The sequence below is a fragment of the Salmo salar genome, chromosome 03, assembly GCF_965601325.2.
Source record: "Salmo salar chromosome 03, fSalSal1, whole genome shotgun sequence".
NCBI classification, from domain to species: Eukaryota; Metazoa; Chordata; class Actinopteri; order Salmoniformes; family Salmonidae; genus Salmo; species Salmo salar.
The window spans coordinates 43,539,911-43,557,300 of NC_138293.1; the positions used below are offsets into that span (position 1 = coordinate 43,539,911).

General features: G+C 39.8%; 1 pseudogene; it reads right to left on the bottom strand.

The window, feature by feature from the left end:
- Positions 1 to 368: 368 nt before the first annotated feature.
- Positions 369 to 17,390, bottom strand: part of LOC106600470 (epidermal growth factor receptor substrate 15-like 1) — a 36,159-nt pseudogene continuing 19,137 nt past the window's right edge.

Genomic DNA, 17,390 nt, shown 5'->3' on the forward strand with positions numbered 1-17,390 from the left:
TTCCATGCCCAAATAATTCAGTCTGTTCTGGAGAAAAAGGTGGGTACCTAATAAACTGCCCTGTGAGTGTACAGTCCTAGCCATATAATTAAAATAGTTTCAGAATTGTTAAAATAATATAAGCACAAACATTCAGAACATATCAAGATAATGCACTATTGCAGCAGTATCACCTTTGAAGGGGTCTGATTTGAAGGGCTCCTATGTCTGGAAGGGGTCTACTGCTGGAAGGGGCTCTGGTGTTGATTTGTTGCTACTAAACGTGGCTATCTTCGATAGATTTTTTTTATTTTACGCACGTGTAGGTAGTGCACCAAAAAATTTCTTCTCCATCTCCAACTCTGATATGAGCATTGATTAAAAAGGTATCATTTCTGTCAGGTGTGAGAAACAGAATGTGATGTCAAACTAAACGCATTGTGAGAATTCCACATGAATAGCCTGTATATAATATATATTTAAGTAAGCCAAGCTCCTTCCTGTCTTGGGTGGTATTTACTTATTAGGGCAAATCATAGCAATACGTATTGCAAAAGAAAAGGACAAAGAGCGTTTCTTATTGGACTTCAGGTATTCCCTCCCTGCTTGTCAGTTTTCTTCCGTTTGGTGCCTAATGAACAAGACCCTGGAATTGGGACAACACTACTCACCATGGCTCCAAAGCCTCCGTTTTCATTCTTTGAGAACCCTCCTTCACTCATGTCAGCCATGTTGGTCATGCTGCCAGCGTGTGTCTGGCTGTGTGTCCCTTCAGAGAGTTGTTGTATTGCTCTATAGTCTTAGTCACCTCCTGCTGACTGTCCTGGATCTGAGACAGCTTACAACGAGCCTGCACGGACAAAAGACTGTCAGGACGACAGTATAACAGCACTGGACCTTCTTGTAAAAGGGTCCCGTCTAGAAAACACCTCTAACCCTTACCTTCTAGTCACTTGTCTAGATCTGAAAGTATTGGATAGGTATAAGCAATATGGGGAATATTTCATTTATACTGAGCAAAAATATAAATGCAACATTTGAAGTGTTGGTTCCATGTTTCATGAGCTGAAATAAAAGATCCCTGAAATTGTCCATACATACAAAAAGCTTATTTCTCTCAAATGTTGTGCACAAAGGTGTTTACATCCGTTAGTTAGCATTTCTCCTTTGCCAAGATATCCACCTGACAAGTGTGACCTATCAAGAAGCTGATTAAACAGCATGATCATTACACAGGTGCACCTTGTGCTGGGGACAGTAAAAGGCCACTCTAAAATGTGCAGTTTTGTCACACAACGCTACAGTTTGGAAGTTTTGAAGGAGTAGGCAAATGGAATGCTGACTGCAGTAATGTCCACCAGAGCTGTTGGCAGATAAATTATCATTAAATTATCTACCATAAGGTGCCTCCAATGTCATTTTTGAGAATTTAGCAGTACATCCAACCGGCCACACAACCGCAGACCACGTGTATGGCGTGTGGGCGAGCGGTTTGCTGATGTCAATGCTGTGAACAGAGTGCCCCATGGTTGCGGTAGGGTTATGATATGGACAGGCATAAGCTATGGACAATGAACATAATTGCATTTTATCGATGGCAATTTAAAAGCACAGAGAAACCGTGACGTGATCCTGAGGCCCATTATCGTGCCGTTCATCCGCCACCATCACATCATGTTTCAGCATGATAATGCCCGGCCCCATGTCGCAAGTATCTGTACACAATTCCTGGAAGCTGAAAATGTCCCAGTTCTTCCATGGCCTGTATACTCACCAGACATGTCAACCATTGAGTATGTGTGTGATCGACGTGTACGACAGCGTGTTCCAGTTCCAGCCAATATCCATCAACTTCGCTCAGCCATTGAAGAGGAGTGGGACAATATTCCACAGGCAACAAACAGCCTGATCAACGCAATGCGAAGGAGATGTGCAATGCTGCATGAGGAAAATTGTGGTCACATCAGATAGTGGCTGGTTTTCTGATCCACACCCTTACTTTTTTTAAGGTATCTGTGACCAACATATGCATATCAGTATTCCCAGTCATGTGAAATCCATAGATTAGGGCCTAATTAATTTATTTCAATCGACCCATTTCTTTGATGAACTGTAACTCGTTGAAATTGTTGGATGTTGTGTTTATATTTTTGTTGGTATAGCATTGGAAGGAACATTTCCTTTTTCTGGATGGACATTAAAGTTATATTCTACTCCAAACTTAACACTACCTTAATTTAAATCAACATTTGACTATTTCCTGAACAAGAGCTATAGTATCTCTTTCCCCGTACATTGTTGATCTCATCCTGCGTGGCCTTGAGGGACTTGATAATGCTGTCTAGCTACATGCGTCATATTGTACCCTAATCTAAACACTAAATTAAATTATTAAAAAATAATTTCTAGACTATATCCTGAAAATGACTGATGCGCTCTCTCTCTTCTCTTACGCTTTCCCCGTACCTGGTTTATCTCGTCCTGCGTGACCTTGAGGGACTTGATGATGCTGTCCAGCTGCATGCGTCCAGCCAGCAGGCTCTGTTCTAGCTGGGTCTCGTCCTGTTGTAGTCTGTTCAGGTCAGACTTGGTACGGCTTAGCTCGTCCTCCTGAGTATGAATGTCAGACTCCTGGCTGTGGATCTGGGTCTGTAAGGATGAGATCTGTAAGGAGGGAAAAGAGGAGGAGACTAGATATAAGATGGGTAAGGAAGAATGAAAGAGTCAAGAGAAAACGAGAGATGAGAGACAGGGTGAGAAAGACAGACATAGAAAATGTCATAACTACTCATAAGACAGCACAAAAAGAGACCGCTATCCAAGCTTCAGGAATCCCATGAAAATCAGATATGATAAGCGCTAGTGACAGCCTAAAACTGGGGACATTCGTTTTTCCTGGCCCTGTCAGGAGTTCAGGAAAAACTCCTGGCCCTAATGATGAGATCAAACCTGTTGCTAACTGACAGCAACAGGAGTCATCCAGTAAATCAATTAGATGTTATAAGCCTCTATAAGTGAGGACAATAGTTTTTCCTGTTCAGACCATAATAATATAAGTGTGTTGCTAACTGACCAGCGTGGACTCGTCCTGACACTTCTGCCTGACGTCGTTGAGCATGCCATCCAGCTTGTTCCTCTGCTGATCACCGTGGATCTCATAATACAGGGTTCCCCAATAGGCGGCCCGTGGGTGATTTTATTTGGCCCCCCAAGTTTTCTGAGCAATGTTGTTGAACATAAGACTGTAAAATCACCAGGAAATCCTCTCAAAGTGATTTTAATTCAGGAAATCTGTTCCAGAGTATTCCAATGAAATCAAGGTTTGAAATGACAAACTGTTTGTCAAATACTATATCTGTTTGGGCTTCTTGTGGTCAATTTGCAGTGCACAAATGATTTATAATTATGTTCCAGCCCGCCAACCATCCCCTCAAGAAAAATAAATCGGTCCGCAGATGAATGTAATTGGGGACCCCTGTCCTAATAGATAAAACCTCAGACCACAGCAAGCCCATAGATAGACATAGTGCCTTCAGTAAGTATTCATACCCCATGACTTATTCCACATTTGTGGAGTTACAGTGTGAATTCAAAATGAATTAAAATAAACGTTTTTTTCTAACCCATCTGCACACAATACCCCATAATGACAAAGTGAAAACATATTTTTAGGAATCTTTGCACATTTATTGAAAATGAAAAACAGAAATATTCAATTTACATAAGTATTCACAAGTCAATACTTTTTAGAAGCAGCTTCGGCAGACATTACAGCTGTGAATCTTTCTGGGTAAGTCTCCACACCTAGATTGTGCAACATTTGCCCTTTATTATTTTCAACATTCTTCAAGCTGGTTGTTGATCTTTACTAGACAACCATTTTGGCCTAGTGTTTTTGGTTATTGTTCCACTGAAAGGTGAATTCCTCTCCCAGTGTCTGGTGGAAAGCTGACTGATCCAGGTTTTCCTTTAGGATTTTACCTGTGCTTAAGTCTGTTCCATTTCTTTTTTTAATCCTGAAAAATTCCCCAGTCCTTAACGATTACAAGCATACCCATAACATCATGCAACCAACACTATGCTTGAAAGTATGGAGAGTGGTACTCAGTAATGTGTTGTATTGAATTGGCCACAAACACAACACTTTGTATTCATTTTTTGGAGTATAACTTTAGTGCCTTGTTGCAAACAAGATGCATGTTTTAGGATATTGCATATAATAGGACCTTACATATAATTATATATGTATGAGGTACAGAGATGAAGTAGTCATTCAAAAAAATCATGTTAAATACTATTATTGCACACAAATTGAGTCCATGAAACTTATTATGTGACTTGTTAAGCAAAGATTTCCTTCTGAACATATTTAAGCTTGCCATGACAAAGGGGTTGAATACTTATTAATTCAAGACATTTCAGTTTTCCATTTTTTATTAATTTGTAAAAATGTAGAAAACATAATTCCACTTTTACATTATGGTGTATTATGTGTAGACCAGTGACAAAAACATTTTTCAGGCTGTAACACAACAAAATGTGTAAAAAAAGTAATTGATAGTTAGTATTCAGATGACTGCTCTCCCGGTCCAGGTTAAACTGTATCTCCTGATGAATGGACACACACCAGAATGCACACCTTTTTGTGATGGTTTTAAATTAGAATGGTCAATAATAAACTAAAATAGCTTCTTTCCAAAGAGCAATTTTTCAAGTAAGAATTTTGCTAAGAATGTCTGGGACTGGTCTGAGTGAGAGGCCTAAATTGGGAGGGAACTGTAACCTGAAAACGAGTGTTTATTGGCAGAGAGGTTTGGAACTCTGTTGTTGGTCTATTAACTTATACCGCCCAGTGATCTTGCCAAGCAGGCCAAAATTCCATCCCACCAAAACAAGCTGAATGTTAAGTGGCCTTTTATAACAGCTCTTACACTAAAATGGCATTATCATCATTTTCACAATAATATTCCAACCTCAGTGTGGAAATATATATAAAACATAAGAAAATCATGTTCTGACTGCACTGGGCCTTTGAGCTAGTATCAAGGAAGTATCATGCCAATGCGGCCCTAGGGATGCATAGGGTGTAGGAGCAAGGGTTTGATTTTGGACCCATGGATTAAATGGGACATCTCTAAAGACAGTCAATTCCTTGGAGTCTCACCTGAACCTCATTGTTCTTCTGTCTGATGCCTTCCTCCTTGTCCCTGATGTCCTGCTCCAGAGTGTACTTCTCCCTACAACACCATTCACACACACACACACGAGCTTGGTGAGAAGATGAAATCAAATGATACATTGCTATCCCAGCCAAATACTTGGAGATTAGTTGAATCAAGCACAATAGTGCTTGGTTGGAACACAAATGTGCACTCTGGGGGTTTGCGAGGTATAGATTGAGAAACACTGCCCAAGCTAATGCTACAAGTTGCAACAGCTGAACAGCACATAATGCTTACGTGTCATTAGGTTACCTGTGTATTCCAGTGTATTAAGGATAGAGTGCTGAGGAGGCAGTGCGAAGAGAACAGTGTTTAAAAACCACACATCAAGGAAAACCACCAGGGCGTCACATAGGAGATCAGCTGAGCTGGAAAAACCAGGGAGAGTGTCTGTGTCCCAAACACTCGAGGCAACTAGAAGATATCTAAACCTGTTGAGACCTCTCTTTACACTGGGCTAAGAAGCAAATTGCAGAGTGAGCATACTCAGAGCCACTAAGCCCAGTACTCCATCAAATCTACAATTCCACAAAGTGGTCACCCTGGCACATTTTTGGGATGGGGCTGGAGAAATGTAATCACTCACCCTTTCAATAAGATTCCCATTTATTTTCGAAGGAATGACAAAGAGTTCCTCCAGGGAGAGGGGGTTAGGGTTAGAGGGGTTGGGGGCGGAGCTCACCTCTGTAGCTGGGCGATTTCCTGACTGATGTCATCCAGCTCTTTGGTGCCTGTCAGGTCAGCTGACTCTGTAGAACTGCTGCTGTCCTGAGGGGACTGGGAAGAGGGTGGGGAGAGGGAGTGAGAGAGGGGGAATGGAGGGTAGAGGGGATAAGAAGGGAGAGAGAGAAGAGGAAGACAAGGAAGAGGGGTAAAGGGGTAAGAAGGGAAGGGATATGGGAGGAAGTGTAGATAATAGATAATGGGATAATGAGAGGGGGTAGAAAATGAGGGAGGAAAAGAGGTAAGGAAAGGGAAAAGAGTGTGTCAAGGAGGTCTAGTGGTTAGAGCATTGGGCCAGTAACCGAAAGGTTGCTGGATCGAATCCCAGAGCTGACCAGGTAAAAAGCTGTCGTTCTGCCCCTGAACAAGGCAGTTAACCCACTGTTCCTAGGCAGTCATTGTAAATAAGAATTTGTTCTTAGTTAACTTTTTTTATTTATGACAGACTTGTGTCTCCAATCAAATAGCCTAAATGCCCCTATCAAATAAAAATGCGCTACAATTTGAATATGACATGTTAACAAACACCATATCCTTAAAACATGACAGGTCAAAATAAAATGGACAATATGGAATGAAATTAGACTGCTGTCCGGGAGTTTCACTCTGTGGGCTAAATTGTCATAAATCAGTGATTTCAATTGTAGGCCTATTTGTAAATGTTTGACGAGCTGATCATAGCAAAAAAAATACTTCTGCATTTCCCGCTGTATAAACACATTGATTCTCATTGCAAATAAGCTCAAAATAACTCCTGATAAACTTGGGTAGCTGATATGCAGACCTTAAATAGCCAAATTATGTCTTAAGCTTTGGTTTTTACAAAGGTACGGCATGGATGGGCATTCATAAAATTGCATTGTGGGGCGACCCTGTAGGCCCACATATCCTCACCACTCTCCCCTCCTCAGACTCTTACTCCTGACATGATCACCCCCCCCCCCCCCCCCCCCCCCCCGTCCAAAAGGACCACCACCACTACCCAGGCCTGGTCGTTCTGCCGTCCAAGGCGAGACAAAAAAAAATTATTCTCAAACTATTCTAGTTTTGCGCTGAGTTTTTTGTCTCGCCTAGGACGGCAGAACGACCAGGCCTGGGTAGTGGTGGTGGTCCTTTTGGACGGGGATATCATTTCTGGAGTGAGGGTGACCTTCTGCTCGATCAGCCACATGGCCAGAGAGAACTGTTCTCTAGACAGCTTTCCTGTCTGCTTGGTATCAGCCAGGCCCCTAGGAACAAGGTTAATTACGATACTGCCCTCTAGACAGCTTCCCTATTGGCTTGGTGTCAGCCAGGATCCTGGGAACAAATATCAATTACATTACATGACATTGTAATCAAGTTAACAGGTACTGTGTACAGGGCAGGTTAAACACAGTGGCTTACAGGGGCTGAAGCCCGTAGGGGGCCCCAAGAGGCAAAACAAATATATATAAAACTATATAGTGCCTTCGGAAAGATATATATAATACATACAGTGCCTATTCAGACCCATTGACTTTTTCCACATTTTGTTACGTTACAATCTTATTCTAAAAATGGATTAAATACATTTAAAAAAATCTCAGCAATCTACACACAATACCCCATAATGACAAAGTGAACAGTTTTTATTTTTTTACATTTTTGCAAAAGGAAAAAAAGAGGAAAAAAAATAATACTTTTTTTACATAAGTATTCAGACCATTTGCTATGAGACTCGAAATTGAGCTCAGGTGCATCCTGTTTCCATTGATCTTCCTTGAGATGTTTCTACAACTGGATTGGAGTTCACCTGTGGTAAATTCAATTGATTGCCTTTCCAAAGCATGTCTACACACCTGTCTATATAAGGTCCCCTAGTTGACAGTGCATGTCAGAGCAAAAACCAAGCCATGAGGTCGAAGGAATTGTCCGTAGAGCTCCGAAACAGGATTGTGTCAAGGCAGAGATCTGGGGAAGGGTACTAACATTTCTGCAGCATTGAAGGTCCCCAAGAACACAGTGGCCTCCATCATTTTTAAATGGAAGAACTTCAGAGGTCTTTTGAGTTGTGATCCACCATAAAAGTTGAGCTGTGAAAAACAATACACAGACCAAAGAATAAGTAAAAACATTATCTTGGCAGCGGAGCAAAAATGCTGCACTTTCAAAGCTAATCTCCTGCAATTCCACACATCCTGCCAATGGAGCTGAAAGAAAATGTTGCAGTTTTATAGCTAATTTCCTGCAATTCTATGCATTTTGACATGGCTAATGCTGTGTTCTTATGCTCAAAAATTATAACTAAATCAATTGAGGCCCAATTGTCCATCTGGACCCCTGCCGCGACCCACAGTTTGGGAACCACTGCCCTATAGTGTACTACTACTACTGAAAAGTAGTAACTACAGTACTATACTGTAGCTAAAAGTACAGACGGGTGACAATGTCTCGCTCTTTCTCTCTTGGTAAGGTTCTCGGTAGAACCATTTATAGTGGGTTCTAGGAACAACCCTTCATAGAGGATTCTAGGTAGAACCATTACGAGGGTTATATGAAAAACCCTTCATATAGGGTTCAATCTTGCACCAAAAAGGGTTCCCCTGTGGAGACAAGCCAATGCACCCTATATGGTTCTACTTAACACCTTTTTGTTCTAAGAGTGTACTACTACTGAAAAGTAGTAACTACAGCCCTACACAGTAACTGAAGGTGCGGTCGGGTGACAATCTCTTTCTCTTCATCTCTCACCATATTTGTGCCAGCATGGTCTGCGGAAGGCTGGATTGCATGAAGATCTCGATTACTTCCCCTCCGGTGACCAGACCATCCATGTCGGTGTCTGTCTTCAGAAAGATGTCATCGTAACATCCTCTGTCTGCCACAGGGACCACCCAGTTCCCTACTGCTGGTTGCACACAGGAGACCCAAGACTATTACCCCAGTTCAATACTGGTGGTGGCTAGCACACAGAGATCAGGACAGGAAAGAGAATAAGAGTAAGACAACCAAGCTGATGGCAATAAGGAGCTACAGTCTTTGGGCTGAATCCTACATTGAGATCTGTGTTCGATGTGCATACCTTGCACTTTCACATAAATCATGCATTAACGTGAGTCAAGTACTCATTGACGCACATTAAGTCCTATGGTTGTTCTCTTGCGTATAAACTTAATGGTGTGTGTGGCATCATTTCCCTTTCAATGGAACATGTTCCTCTTAAATCATCAGATAAACTCCTTACCACTACATTCAGATGGTTAAGAAGGGGACCACTCAGGGATTTAAGAGAAAACAAAGAATGTGGTCAAACAAGTCTACTGCTATAACTATCCCTAGGTAAAGTAGGTAGAAGAAGTGCAGGTTGGTAAATCGCAGCTATGCCCTCATCAGAATGTCTTCGGGACAGTGAGGGAAACAGAACAATACCCTTCGCTTAAGCACTGCCCCATCACACACACCACTCTCTTACACTTTCTGAGATGTATTGCCCCCCTGACAGTCTGTGGACATACCATAATGCATTCTGAATGTGCTACTCAGCCATTCTCTAAATACATAGAGCGAGTCAAGGACAGTCCACAAAAACATTAAAGGCATCAAGTCTCACACCTACATAGGGTTCTCATCAAAAGTAGTGTACTATATAGGGATTAGTGTATCATTTGAGAAATACAATGTTGTTGTGAGTGACACTGACAGCAGCGGTCCTTGCCACTACCAAGGCAGTGTGTGAATTGAAGAGTCTGTACCATACCTGTGAGGGGGCTTTGAATGAGTGTTTAGGGGAGAGACTACCAGTGCTGTTGATGGAGGTGATGCTGCCATGGGACGGGTGGAGCGTAGGGTATCATTGAGAGGAGGGGAGCTGGTCAAACCAGACCCAGACAGACCATACAGGGCAGGCAGAACCGCCACTGCACAAGACAAAGGAGGAGAGCTGAATGTCCGAGACAGACCAGAGAGACCTGAGACAGCAGACATGGGAGGGAGGATGGAGACTGTGCCAGGCAGAGCCCCTGTAGACTTCTTCCTCTTGGGAGGAGGGAAGGGTGGAGGGGACAGGCTCATTCTCCATGGCCCTGTACACCAGGTGCATGGCCTGGGGGGAGGGGGGGTGGATAAACAAGTTCAGTACTTTATTAGCCCCATTCATACCTTGCAATGGCATGAGTCCTAGTGATTGGATCATCTTGACTGGATGACGAAAAACCACATTTACGCAAGGTGCAACCCGGCCTATTGTCCTTATTCAGGAACTTGTATTTTAACTCGATGAGCTCAAGATTCAAGACAATCAAAAACAAAGACAAAAGTTCCCAACTGAACTTACCACTGAAAACTCTTCTTTGTCTAAGTGTCTATCTTTGTCCACATCACTGAGGTCCCAAATCTACATATAAAATATAACGAAATATGACCAAAATGTGACAATTTCTGTTAGAGCTACCTTCTTAGTATACTGGATCACACAGAGGGGAAAATCAGAGATACCAATAGTGATGGGGTTACGTATCAGGACATTATTTTTGACGATCTATCATATTGTTTTGACAATATATTATTTTTGCACTAGTTTGCTGTACCTGTCCAAAACTCCAATGTTTTTCCTTCATAACTTGTTCACCATCTTCTTTAGGGAGTCCATTTGTTTTTATCACTTTTATTTCCATGACTGATCAAAACTCGTTTTCTCATGGCTCTCTCATCCCTCTGCAGCAGACATATAGTGAGCAATATGTTGGGAACATCGAATCTCAATAAATCAAATTGCATTTGTCACATACAACAGGTAAGGAAATGAAGTAGTAGTTAAATGCTTACTTACAAGCCCTTAACCAACAATGCAGTTCAAGAAATAGAGTTAAGAAAAATATTTACTTAATAAACTAAAGTAAAAAATAAAGTAAAAAGTAGCAATAAAATAACAATACCGACACTATACAGGGGGTACCGGTACCGAGTCAGTATGCGGGCATACAGATTAGTCGAGGTACATAAGTACAGGTTAGTATCGTATCGTCAGGTCCCTGGCCATTCCCAGCCCTAGGTACTACCACATTGCTTATACCTATCCAACCATTTCAGATCTACACAAGTGCCTAGGGGGTAGAGGCTGTTTCGGGACAGGACCTAATCATGTGCTTACCCTTCCTAACACGTCCAGGGGTAGTTTAGTTGATCAGGACGGGTTTGACCTTGTCTCCAGACAGAAGACTGGTCTCAGACCTTCAGATGCCATCAAACTTCCCTTTCTCATCAGACTGGATGGGTGGATAGGCAAGGCAGGGAGAAACAAACAGAGAAATATGTTACATGGTGTAGAGTTTATTTTTACCTGTATAGAAAAAAAACTATGTTCTGTGGTGGTCATTACTCTGAATATAATCTCACAGTTTTTTCCAAAATGAAAAGTATACAAACATTGAATGATTGTTTGATTTATTATATACTGTATGTTGCCCTTCAAAAGGAAATGATTTTGTATAAAATGAAAGTATGTCATGTAAATTATGTTTTCTATGTATAAAATATATGAATGATCACCCTAACAGTCCAGTGGGAATCAGATGAAAATGTATTTAGCGATGCGTTGAATGATGAACTCAGGGAAGTACTCAGTGATGTGTTACGTGATGAAGTATTGGTGTCTCTCTGCAACAAAAAATACAACACAAGTTAGCTTGTAACAATAAAGATCACAATAAATTAACTGATATGATGACTGAGATGACCCCAATGACAATTAGCTAAACAGAGGGGTATCAATGATAAATAGCAAACAATAACTATTGATTTTGGGGTTCATTAAGAAAGCTAAACTTAGATATGTGTTTTTTTGTTGTGGAGTCATTCCAGTGTTAATTTTCGCAGATATTTTAGATTTAGTTTTAGTCTTTTGACTAAAATAGTTTGAAGTCTTAGTCACATTTTAGTCATTTCATCCTTCTTAATTTTAGTTATTATCAGTCGTCAAAACTAGACAAAAATTGTCCAGAATTTTTTGTCACACTGAGTGTACAAAACATTAAGGAGTACTTCCTAATATTTAGTTGATTTGCTGGCCCATGTTGACTCCAATGCTTCCTTCCCACAGTTGTGTCAGTTTGGCTGGATGTTCTTTCGGTAGTGGACCATTCTTGACACACACGGGAAACTGTTGAGTGTGAAAAACCCAGCAGTGTTGCACTTCTTGACACAAACCGGAGCGCCTGGCACTTACTACCATACCCCGTTCAAAGGCGATTAAATCTTTTGTCTTACCCATTCACCCTGGCACACATACAAAACCCATGTCTCAATTGTCTCAAGGCTTAACACTCCTCCTTCAACCTGTCTCCTCATCTACACTGATTCACCTGGTCAGTCTGTGCCATGGAAAAAGCAAGTGTCCTTAATGCCAGAATTATTGCTGTTGTCCTAATATTCAGTAAATAGCATTAGTATTTCCAATCGGGAAAAAAGTAACTGCAACTCGCATTTGCGGACTGCGAGAGCAGCAACACAGATGAAAATCAGCGTAAATGGCAAAATATAATGGTTAGCTTCAGTTGTGATCAAAACAAAAATAGCCAATATAAACATTAATGTTTCTGACCAGAATAGAGGTTTGTTACAATTTAGAAGTGCATTGCCTGCATATCAGTTCAAAAGAGAGACGACTGAAGTGACCGTGCAGGAGCTGTGTGTGTTGGAAAGGTGGGCAGGGCTATAAACTCAACTAGTCCGCACACATGAAAGACGTTCATTCTGCCAATGAGAGGAATGCATTAAATATTCTGCAAAGGCCTGTATGCTTATGATTGGACAAAACAGATTAAAAGTAGCTTCATGTCAAATTGAATGTCCATTAGTCTCAAGTGAACATCTCATCTCGTTACGTTTTCATCAACTAAAATGGAAAACTATTTGTAATAGTTATCATTTTTGGGGGGGCATCTCATCTAGTTATCGTCAGGAAAAATACATTGTTGATTAATATTTTTATCATAGTTATTGTTGACGAAATGAACACTGACTTAGACCATGCCTATTTCAAGTTTATCCTTCACATTTTTTAAACGTTTTTCAGAATATTTAGGCACGTTAGCTGGCTAAATCATTGATTCTGCTTTGCAGTATACGCCTCTGGTCATTGCTGAAAAAATTGATAAGATCAAGTTTCTACAGCTGTTTTAACATATATGATACTGCAAAGAGATGTTCTCTACAAGGACATTAATGTTTGTGGAAAGTAAATAAAGTAACACTCACAAACTTGGGAGCTGCTAGAGTCTGGATGAGGTTGTTGAGACTGATGTCGTTGCCACCCTGAGCAGAGGCCACCAACCTCAATGCTACAAAGAAACCCTGGAAGAGAGGAACACAGGAACTGGTCAGTGTTTCTTGTGGGAAATCATCAGTTAATTGGTAGTAAGAAGTAATCATTGGGCACTTTACCCGCTTGTCCAAGAAGCCCTTCCTTTCTGGATCAGCCAAATCCCAGATCTGAAAATAGGAAAAGAATATGCTGTAACTGTACTCAGGGCTCTAAATGAACACTGGTGCGCCCAACTTAAAAAAGTTAGGAACATATAAGAAGCCAGGAATGGTATTTATAGCGGATTTTGAAAAGGCATTTGATAAAGTAAGACTGGATTTTATTTATAAATGCCTGGATTTTTTCAATTTTGGTAATTGTCTAATAAAATGGGTAAAAATAATGGATAGCAACCCCAGGTGTAAAATAGTAAATAACGGCTACTTCTCAGAGAGTTTTGAATTGTCAAGAGGAGTTAAACAAGGGTGTCCGCTGTCACCATATCTATTCGTTATGGCCATCGAAATGCTATCTATTAAAATCAGATCAAATAACAACATTAGAGGATTAGAAATCCAAGGCTTAAAAACAAAGGTGTTCATGTATGCCGATGACTCAATTTTTATATTAAGTCTGCAAGCTAGATCCCTGCAATGTCTCATTGAAGATCTAGATAACTTTTCTGTACTCTCTGGACTAAAACCTAACTATGATAAGTGTACAATATTACGTATTGGATCCTTAAAAAATACAACTTTTACATTACCCTGCAGTTTACTTATAAAATGGGCTGGTGAAGTAAACATACTCAGGATTCATATCACAAAAAATATAAATAAGCTCTCCACAATGAATTTCAATAGGAAACTTGTAAAAAAGACAAGATCCTGCAACCATGGAGAGGTAAATACCTGTCTATTTATGGAAAAATTGCCCCAATTTACTCCTTAGTCATATCTCAGTTTACTCACTCACTTATGGCGCTGCCTACTCCTGATGATTCATTTTCAAATCATATCATAAAATATTTCGCTTTATCTGGGACGCTAAACCAGACACAATAAAGCGTGCCTATCTATATAATGAATATAAATTGGGTGGGTTGAGATTATTAAATATAAAAGCACTAAACCTCTCTCTTAAAGCTTCACTCATTCAAAAGTTGTATTTGAACCCTAAATGGTCCTCAAATAGATTACTAAGAAAAACTCGTCCATTGTTTAAAAATTGCCTTTTTGACTTTGTGCAGATTGCCATGTCTCATTTTTGATTAATTGAAAATGATACTTTTTCAAAGTATCTCTCTTTTTCAAACAAGCATTGCAGAGCTGGCTACAATTTCAATTTCATCCCCCTGAAAAGATAGAACAAATACTATGGCTGAACTCAAATGTGCTAGTTGATAAAATACCTGTATTTATGGGAAAGATGTTTGAAAGGGGTATTTTGTTCTTAAATTATATTGTAAATTGGAATGGAAGTTATCAGAATTGTACGGAAGGGTCTGCTCAATCCAAGAGTACAATCAATTGATTACAGCATTACCCCAAAAATGGAGGAGGCAGGTGGCAGCGGGAGGAGGTATGGAACTGGTCTGTCTGCCTAATATAAAGGATCAAAATTGGCGTAGGAATAAAAAAAATTCATAAATAGGAAAGTATACCAGTTTCATTTGAGGACCAGGATGTTGACAACTGTGCCATACAGATTGCAAAATAGTTGGGAAGAGATTTTTGATGTACCAATTCCATGGTACAGGGTGTATGAGTTGATATATAAAACAACGCAAGATTCAAGACTTATTATGTAGAATTCTTGCCACCAACAACATGTTGAATATTTGGGGCATAAAATCATCGATGCTCTGCAGATTTTGTTGTGAGGATACAGAATCAATAGACCATTTATTTTGGTATTGCCCTCAGGTAGCCTGTTACTGGTCTCAGGTTCAGGAACGGCTGAAAATGCATAGCATTGATCTAAAATTGACCCTAGAAATAGTACTGTTAGGAGATCTGGAGAGACCAGGTCAGTCAATTACTAATATACTAATACTCTTAGTAAAAGTATTTATCTTCAACTCGCAATCTGTGGATTCTATTCAATTAGATAGATTGAAAATGTACGTTAAACATCACAGCATAGTTGAAAGATGTGTATTGCGTAGAAACCCGAAGTGGGTGGCTAGCAGAGATAGATGGGATGGGCTGAGGGAGGCTGAGGGTTTGTATGTGGAATTGGAGACAAGTGGGAATGGAGTTGCTGTGTGGGAGATAGAATGATGGTCAAAGATAAAAGTTTTAAAACATTTTTTTTTAAATCAAAGTCTAAATAAAACATAATAAAAAGTACTTTTGAATGACACTAAGTGGCAGTGTTTTTACAACTAATGCTGGTTTCCTGAGGCTGATGCAGTGCAGGTGTTTGTGCATATACACACACTCTCTCATTCAAATAAACACATACAAAAACACACACATACATGTAATAGTGCCAGACATGCGCACACAAACAAATCAAATTGTATTTGTCACATACACATGGTTAGCAGATGTTAATGCGAGTGTAGCGAAATGCTTGAAATGCTTGAAACATATACATTGCTGTTATGATTTTAGTTGTCCTTGGTGTCCTTTGTTTTAAATGTATACATTTTTTAAAATGTTGCATTGTTGTTTGCTGTTTTCTTCTGTCTTTTCCTTTTTCTCTTTAGTTCATTCTCTTGGTTGTTGGTGCATTGGGGGTGTTTTTAGGGGGTGGGGAATGGAATTAATTGTATTATTTTTTTTTTCCTATGGAGGACTGTGGAAGGGGTCTCGAATGGTTGCGGGACAGCTATTGGGGAACTGTGGGGGGATCTTGGAGGGTTCGGGTTCACGTTTTTTGGCCTGGTGGTAGATCGGTCAACATGCCCTTGAGCAGGGCATTGACCCTGAATGCTTCTGTGTGTCGCTCTGAATGAGAATCTGTTGGATGACTGGTATGATGTAGTTGTTGAGCAGCTTCAATGCAAGTATATTGTATGTCTTGAATAATAAATAAATAAATATTATTAAAAATAAAAAGTTAGGAACACAACATAAAATCTAGGAGCACAATACTTTGCATTCAGAAAGTATTCACCCCTTTACTTTTTCCACATTTTGTTGTTTTCAGACTAATTTTAAAATTGATTGAATTGAGATTTTATGTCACTGGCTTACACACAATACCCCATAATGTCAAAGTAGAATTATCTTTTTAGAATTTTTGGCATCTGTTGTAAATATTTGTGTTTTCTTATTTTTATATATCTCATGTGTCTTTGTTCTACCTAGTTATTTTTTTGTATTACATTGTAATTGATTACTGCATTTTTGGGGTTAGTGCTTGCAAGAAAGGCATTTCACTGTACTTCTGCATGTGACATGAAAATAGGAAATTTGTTGTCAAGATGGGAAAGCTGTTCTGACTTTGTGGCTGTGTTAAATCGCTAATTTCCTGGTTGCTAAAATTCTACACTGTTCGCTTAATTTCAGTTCATGTGAGAAAACAAGCACTGAATAGTGTAGGGAATCATTGTACCATCTAAATCACTATGAAATATATTTACAATAACCAAAAATATAATTTTTACAGCTGTTTGAAGCTGGTGGATAAAAATAAACAGAATAGAGCTAAGCACAGGCAAAATCGGAGAGGAAAATCTGGTTCAGTCTGCTTTCCAACAGACACTGGGAGACAAATTCACCTTTCAGCAGGACAATAACCCTAAATCTATGAGGCTAAAATGCCTATTTAGTCTGTTCCATCTGACTGCACAATCTATTGTCTCATCAGCCCAGCCAAGCAATTTATAAATCTCCACTATAAAAAGCATCTAGACATTTTCACATTTCTTTTAGACTAATATTTAGTTTTCAACAGCGTAGATTTGAATAAACCTTGCTGTTTGTCTCTCCGACATTTACAACATTGTTTCAATATTCAAATTCGATCTCCAGCTGTCCCATAGTAATTAACGTGTCGGGAGACAGAGAGGCAGTTAGCGTATCTCAGCCAGTCGAAATGTAATTTTTGAAAAGAAAATTATGGATACAGTGGAAGTTGGAAGTTTACATACACCTTAGACAAATACAATAAACTCAGTTTTTCACAATTCCTGACATTTAATCCTAGTCAAAATTCCCTGTCTCAAGGTCAGTTAGGATCACCACTTTATTTTA